We start from the raw sequence: 8,439 nt of genomic DNA, 5'->3' as shown, positions 1-8,439 counted from the left end.
TTCTGGTTCTGGGGATGCAGAGCAGAACCAGAACCAGAAGACCTCTGGAAGGTTGAAACAACAGCAGCAGACCTTTAATGTATTGTGGCCCTAAACCGTTCAGTGATTTACAAACTAACAGAAGAAACTTAAAGTCTATTCTCTGAGCTACAGGGAGCCAGTGGAAGGACTTTACCAATGGTGACTCAAGTTCTCACTAACAGAAGGAAGACAGAGCTCATCACCCCAGCTTTAGTCGGCCACAACATGTTGAACTAAAAAATGTTGAACATTGTGGTTGTCGGGTGAAGATTTCCAAGTAAGACGTGCGCTTCGTGATGTCTATAGCTGCTCATCCTGGCAGGGTCATGGGGGTCGGGTTGTTGGGGTGTCGACAGGTCTCCAGTATGTCACAGGATGCAATACAAATACGTTTAAGACACCATAAATACACACACTCATATGGTGGCAATTTGGACAGACCAGTTAATCCAGAGTATCTGGAATAATATGCATGCACAAGGAAAAACATGCAAACACCAGGCAGAAAGATGTCAGGCCTGGATTCGAGCCCTGGTCCTTCTTGCTGCAAGGCAACCGTCCTGAAAACTGTGTTTTAACTGTATTAAACTGCATTATATTAATCGGTTAATATTAGTTATTCTACAGCCATATCAGTGTCCTGACAACTGGGGGTTTGATATAACAACCAGATTATTTCTGATTTTTTTTCTTTTTACCAATCATGATTACAGAAAACAGCTTTGAAGACTTTTACTCTCAATAATTATTATTATTTCTTTTTTATATTCAGCGATGTCTAAGATCAGGAGTCAACCTGAGACATAAAATATGGCCTAATAAATTATCCCATTTCACAACTGTGATGCGACAAGAGCGATGTCTGTTTTGGATTTTCTCAAGGAGAGTTCATTCCTCTCACAGTTACGACTCGCCGGAACTTGAGAGAGCAGGACTCTTTGGAGAAGAACTGGACTGATTCTCAGCGATTCAGTCCTCGGTTCAGATGAGCTTTTCAGTTCATTTGTAGATCAATACATAGAACTGCAACGAGTCTTTGAAGCGTGACAGCATGTGGTGACAGTGGAAAGTAAAAACTTGTAGTGGAAATAAATAGATTAACTGTATTATTATTATTATTATTATTATTTTACTATTGTCTTTTCAGGTTCAAAATCATACAAAAAGAAAGAGAGAAAAAAAATACACGTTAAATATCATATAGAGGATAGAAAAGGAAAGGAGAGAAAGTCAATAAGCTCCATATTTTTCCCACCATTAAACTGATTTAGGTCTGCAGAACGTTACGGTGCCTTGCTACACCTGATGGGTTGAGTCATCAGTGATGCAAAGGGCTAAGCCTGCAATTTTATGACGGTTCTGGAGCAGAAAACGCACAGCAGCGGTGTGTTTGCTGATCCAATAACCCAGAGAGAAAGTTAGCGACATAAAATAAGCTGCTCAAACACAAAAACGACTGAAAATCCAGAAAAAAAAAAAAAAAAAAAAAAAAAGCCTGGATTATAAAAAAAACCCAAAACATAATGGCAATCTGTAAATCTGCAGCAAGCAGTGCATTGAACTGGACGCAGTTGTCCTTAAAACAACAGGCTGGTGGAGGCAAACTGTTGGTGGCACAAGTGTCGGGTTTGGAGGGAAACTCACAGAAAGAAAAGATGTTGCTGATTTTAAACATACAAGAGAAACTCAGAGCTGAAGACATCCTTTCCTGGGTCGTAAAGGTGTCACCGTGAATCTGCCTCGACCCAAAATGGCTCCAAACGGCGTGTGTTCATCTGCCAGAAACCCAGCCCGGCCGAGCTCCTGTGTCTGAACCGTGATTTACAGGCCAATAAAGTGAATCATTGTAAATAAAACTGAAAACGAATTAAACTCTTGCCTTTGTTTAGTTGTCGAGTCTTGCGCTCTCTCTCTTTTTTTTGTTTTTTTTGTCCTAAATGAATCCAGACCTTGTTTGGATCACGCTGGCCGGAAAGAAAAGCCAGACAAAGAGTGCCGGAGAGACGAGAGTTGGTGGGTGCAGCTCTGCTGGCTGCCGGTTGGCCTGGCTCCATGCAGAGAGCCTGACATTAAATCATGCATTTTGCTTGTTTGCGTGCCTGCGTGTGTACGAGTGTGCGCGTATTGATTGGCTTACACAGCTTTATTGCGCTCCGCTGTAAATGTCATGTTTTTACAGGCTACTGTTTGATATGAACCTGATTAAAGTATTTGCTCGCTAACACAGATTGCATGCAGCAAATGACTACAAACAGACGATTAGTCAGCAATTAGAAACCGGCTAAATGACTATATGGCTGCCTGATCAAGCAGAGCAAACACCAGGTTTCCTTCCTCTCCTCCTCTCCGTCGCCCTGCACCTCACCCTCTTCTCTGTGTCTAAGTAATTTGCTGTTTGAGTCCCAGTTTGAAAGTTTTTCTAGCATGTTTTATTTGAACCGGTTGTGTTGAAACTGCAGCACCAACCTGAAAGCGTGCGCCGTGATCAGCCTCGTTCCCATTCCTGAGGAATAACGGCTGACGGAGGAAAGCAACAGATTTCAATAAGCAGCTTTTTAACTGAGAATTTACCTGCATCACTGAATCAAAACTAAAATGTTGATATTCAATTAGACGGCTACGTGTGGTGGAAACGTGGTGTTAGACGATACCGATGAATCGGGAAAAGTGACTGATGATCTTTTGATTCTTTTAGTAATCAGGCGATATGTGACGTCTTTGGTTCTTAATCTCATTTTGCACTAAACGTTCAATGATTTTTGCACAATAAAGCCGCATTACGAGAACAAACTGTTGGAATTTAACCAATAAAAATTGTGTAGTGATGTGCATGTCTTTTATTTGAGTACATTCTAATCAATGCTATAATATCTGAGTAGAAGTTATGTGTGTTTGATGGGTGAGAGAGCTAATCTACCAATTTTCTAAAATGTACTCAACAAAGTTAGTTCAATTCTAGTTATTATGGTTAATTTGATCATCTCATTTGTAAATAATATTACAAAGGGTTCATGATTGAGCAATCAAAATGTACTTAAATAGTAACAAACGTTTTTTTTCCTAGTAAAAAAAAAAAATTTTTTTTTACCCATCACTTACAGCTAAGAGGCGTCATCTATTGATAACTGCCTTAAAATATCCTAACAACTGCTGATTTAAATGGATCACATCCAACATGTGTAAATTGTAATTTATCATGACTGGGTTTGACTTTCTGTTTTCAACACAATCTTTGGTACGTGTAAAATATGCATCCTCTGGCGTTAGGGGGATACGCGTAGTGGACTGGCTGCTTTTAGAAACTTCATGAAACAGTCAGTGGGTTAAGAAGTTAAGTCTGATAGCAAGTGCTAATTTTAAAGTGATGCACATTTAAAATCCAACACGGAAACTTTCTCAGCTTTGGCAGTTTTGATGTCGTCATTCAGTCATATTACAGATCTTGTAAACATATCAGCCTTACAGTTTCCTGCTAGGCCGCCGCACATGATGGATGAGAATAACAGGCTGAACCAACATCGCAAGTTAAATTCTTAACCATAATTTAGATAAACTTTTAAATAATTTCAGCAGTGGCTTTATCGTGAAGGTACCTTAAATTCTTCTGAGCTCTCTCTTCTTATGCTTAAAACTAGCAAAATATACTTTACTGAAAAAAATTAACATTTTGCTGATTCATAACCTTATTTTATGCAGTTACGTTCCAATGAGACGATGTTAAAAAGTATTAATTTCAAGAGAGATGTGTTTAAGCCATGATGCTATTATTTACAGAGGTGGGAACAAATAAAGTAATGGACAGAAAAGTCTCATTTATACAACAATAGTGAAAGTGAAATTTATCTAAATGCATTTAGATAATGTATTTCCAGAGATCCAGCAGATCTCTGTCCCTCTCCATGCGCCTTGTGAGTCGGTGGAGTTGTGCCAGAAACTTTTAGATCTCCGTCATTTTGTTCATGTAACATCCAATATAATTCAACTGTAATATGTTATTTTTTTTTTTTTTTTTTTTACTGGTATTTGTTGTGTGTGTGTGTTCCCTGTCCATTCACCTTCTTACTCGTTTTACGGGAGTCCGCATAAAACACATCCTCACACACACGCATGCTGTGTATGTAGAAGAATGGCAGCAAGGCTGAAGGAGGTCAAATTATTTATATGTCAATATTTTTGCTGCATTTTGTTGCATGAGAACACGTCAATAAAAATGTCGCTCACAGTTTGTTTTCAGAAACGCCTCTTTATCTCATACTTTTGGCTTTCTAATGAGCCTTTTGTTTAGAAATATTTGATAACTTTAACAAATGAATAAAGATTTTTCTGGGGGTTTTTTTGTATATATACTTGCTATTTCTTTAAAATAAATGAATGTAAAAGTAAAACCGCGGGCCCCGTTAGGAAAGTCTGACACCGTGGATCCCAGGAATTATTCATCCTCACAGAAATAAAAATGTGATAAGGCAGAATTGAGCAAATTCAAATAACAATTACAGTAAATTACATGTTTTTATTATATAAAAAAGCCTCACAGGTTATCTGCATTTGTTAACGTAGCAGTTTGACTCAATTGTAGAATGACACCGACACCCAGTGGCCAAAAAGTATAACTACAAAAGCAGTATGAATTTTCTCCTACAGGAGGAAGAAGTGGGAGAATAAACGGGTTTTCTGTTCAAACTGGACTTTAAAATCCTTCTCCTCATGTCTACTGGGTCTATAGATCTCTTTCAAGCAGACACACAAACAGAATTTTACTCAATTAAGAAGAAGATTTATTTCATGCTTGTAATACTCATAATTTTAAACATATGGAGGAAAGCAAAGCAAACAGGTAGTCTTGTTCTGCTCTTGTTTCCTCCACATACATCAAAGGACATGATTTTCAACACGATGGATAGCCACATAAGTTTTTTTTATATGAAGCAGTTTGACTTAAAAAATTTAAAACTTTAGTCATTAAACTGAGATTCTGGTAGGTTTGTATAATCAGCCATGCAGATGGTTTGTGATGGAAGGAGAGCTGCCATCTTTATTTTACTAAGAGCAAACAGGTTGAGATAATGACTATTCAAAATCACCGCAAACAAAGCTTAATAAAAATAGTGCATAGTTTTTTAAAAATGTCTTCTCTATAAAATCTGGAGAGTGAAACCTGTGGCCTTCAGAACTCGCCAATCATCTGTCTGTAAAAATGTTTCAGTAGCTAGCTTTTGTTAAAAAATGAATTTTTCACATATTTTTTAAAAGCTGTCACTATGTCCTGATGGAAGAATAGAAGACAGATAAAATGCGGGGGGAAAAATATCAAGCTCCAGTGCAGAAATACACTGAATACACAGAATGTCTCATCAGTGTCAATCAGGCTCGTGTATACAACTCTCTTCTACAATTACTCTGATTTTTTTTTTGTCTCTTGCTTCTGTTCTGCAGAAGTTACACATTACAAATACTTGTGACGTTTTCAGTGCAGCTTAGATTTTGATCCCATATGTTGAAATGGCCTAGTCAAAGTTCAAAGCCTAAAATCATTTTAGAAAGGTTTGGCGTTTTTGCTGTTCCCACGTGCTGTCCTTCCGATCCGACTGAGCTTGAGTCAGGATGTTTGGTCTCTACAGGTATGAAGACGATGGAAACACACTAGAGCTTTTGTTGCCATGGCTGCAGCAAAATTTGACACAGAGTGTCTCAGTACAAACACAAGCTGTACATCTCAGGCTTTTATTAGCTAAACAGTTTTCCCGTTATTCTTCCACTTCACACTTCTGCACTACTTTAGTCTAACATTCCAATGAAATTCATTGACGCTTCTTGATTGCAATTCAAATCATTTTTGTCTTCCACATTGTTTCACAAATGTAATACGATCATTCGGAAGCACCAGCCTTAAAATTGACAACACTTGTTGCTGTTTTGAGGATGAACTTTTCTATTTGTGTAGCCATGTAGGATTTAAATCGCTAGCTTCATGATGGACATTTTTTAAATGCAGCATGCTTGTGGACAAATACGGTAACCAGGTATAACCTCAGTGTATGAACAAAACCGCTTTGACCAGCAGGGACTAGAAACCCCCTGGAATTCAGCACAGACATATGTGGATGTTTAAAATCCAATGTAGAAGAGTATTATCAGGCATTTAAAAAAAGCCTGATAATAACTAAATCCCACTGACCTTTAAGGAACACAGAGAATGGCTTTGTGAAACATATCGCCGGCTGGTAAGTGACACCAGAAAGCGCTCTTGAAATGAGCTCGTTCACATTTGTGTGAAAGGCCTGGCCTCCACATGGCTGACACCGCTGCGTGTGTGACCGCGCATGTGGCGTTAGCGCCGAGGACTCGGAAGGAAAAGGATTCCTGGCGGCTCGGTGAATATGAATGTCTGCCCGCCTGCATGAATAATATCCTGAGCAAATGTCAGCGTATGTGGGGTTAGAATATAAATAAACCTGCATGCCTGGAGATCATAAAGCTGATGTCTGCCACAGCGCTGCTGGATTTATTATTGTCTCCATCGTCAGAAGGATTTAGCTTTTAGTGTCGTTGAAACTTTTTGTGACAAAAAGTTTTTTTTTTTTTTTAATATAGTCATTCTACCCTGCAATTGACTAAAGACAGAAATCAGAAGCTAGTAGGAGAGACTCCAGGGTCGACTGCACCGCTGACCATGACAGCTCCATCAGACACTGAAAAACGGAACCAGTGTGTTAGCGCCATCTACAGGATATATATATATATATATATATATATATATATATATATATATACATATATATATATATATGTATATATATATATATATATATATATATATAAACACCAACATAGTTGTCAATAATGATGATGACCAGGTGTTTCACATGCAGATAGAGGTTGGGTTAGCTGTATAAACCAGCAGTTATATGTATCTTCATATACAGTCTCATAACATCCGCCCACCTTCCGTTTTGTAAGAAATAATGATGTGTGAATGTGATGAGATCGTTCTTTTCTGCTTAAATTTAGTGGATTCCTGAAGTAATTATATGTTATATAAGATAAAATAATGTTACTCTGTCTGTCTGCCGGATTCGGGAAGATAAACTCACAAGTTTTTCACCATATCCATACATTTGTATTTTCTGAATCAAGTTGAAAAAGATGAATTAAATCAAGTCTGTCACGTTCACACCACTTTGTGAAACGGCGACAAGAAGAAAGCCAGTGTTGGGAAAAATGTGAAAGAAGATGTTTGGCTTAAGTGTATGATCAAACCTGTGGATCTAAGCCAACACCTGGCATCACCCTGAACACACCATCCGTAACATGAGACAACAAAAACATGGTGGTTTCACATCTCATATCATTTTTCTATTCTCCAGCCTGGTAATCTGAGGTGGCCACAGATTAGAGCTACGCAAGAAATGACTCAAGTAATTTAAGTTTTGAGTCGTTCATCACATCATCTGATTTAATATTTCAGAAGAATATAATCAGACAGAAAAATGTTGGTTATGTCCACATACTGGAATTTCAAAGACTACGATGAAAAAAGAAACACAAATAAATAGTATGATTACATTCAAGAAGAATCAACTTTTTTTTCCCCAAATATCTATATTTTTAAATGCACAACTTATGGAACTAACAATTACAGTAGGCAAGCTGAAAACACATATACACGCACCACTAGATGTCGCCATCGTCCTATCTACATCCCTTTGCCCTGCAATATAAAAGCTTATAGAAGTTCAACATCTGGGTTAATATTACAGCTAAGATGAAATCTAACTGTTGTTTTCTTAGATTCGCCGTCTCTAATTCTTTATAATTATAATATGTATGTGATAAAATGTATCCAAATTCAGTGAGGACACACATCGTGTCTTTGGGACATTCATCACTGTTTGTTCTTTTCATCCCAGATTTCCTCAGATTTTGTAAAAAAAAAAAAAAATATTCACACCCGCAAAGTTACAAACTTTAATATATTTAATTTATATTTTAAATTATAGGTAGAAATTGGGTATGTGTCAGGAAACGAATTAAAATGATCTCTGTCATTTCTGATCAACTACAATGGTCTGATATTTGTTCAGAATTAGGCTGGGACCTGGATGATGGTTACAAACACTGAAGGGTTAACTAGGGTGCATCTACACAACTCATCCTGAGCATGCCGTTCAAACTAGTTTGGACTAAAGAAAACAAAATGAATTTCAAAAATATGCAAAAGTTAGCAGAATGTCTGTACATACTCGTTACCATGTCAGAAAATGTGAAATATGTTTTTAAGAAATCATAAATGATATTTTTTTTTCTATTCTCTGGGAGATTTTACTGAAAAATAAATCAAATGTATCACAAGGCCCCTGTTAGTCTCTTCACAAAAACTCTTAATGTTGCAGATGAAAGAATGTTTATAAAATGACTATA

At 37.4% G+C, this 8,439-nt stretch overlaps 1 long non-coding RNA gene across 1 annotated transcript in view; it reads right to left on the bottom strand.

Annotated features, from left to right (window-relative positions):
- Positions 1-475, bottom strand: part of LOC106952414 (uncharacterized) — a 124,585-nt gene extending 124,110 nt beyond the window's left edge. The window contains exon 1 of the long non-coding RNA XR_001425981.1: positions 421-475. This is a non-coding gene — a long non-coding RNA (uncharacterized LOC106952414). The remainder of the gene's footprint in view (positions 1-420) is intronic.
- Positions 476-8,439: the final 7,964 nt, after the last annotated feature.

This window comes from Poecilia latipinna, unplaced genomic scaffold (genome assembly GCF_001443285.1).
Source record: "Poecilia latipinna isolate Pla-1442-1.1 unplaced genomic scaffold, P_latipinna-1.0 Scaffold512, whole genome shotgun sequence".
Classification (NCBI taxonomy): Eukaryota; Metazoa; Chordata; class Actinopteri; order Cyprinodontiformes; family Poeciliidae; genus Poecilia; species Poecilia latipinna.
Note: the sequence above shows the minus strand (reverse complement) of the source record. Positions and strands in the feature narration are given on the sequence as shown.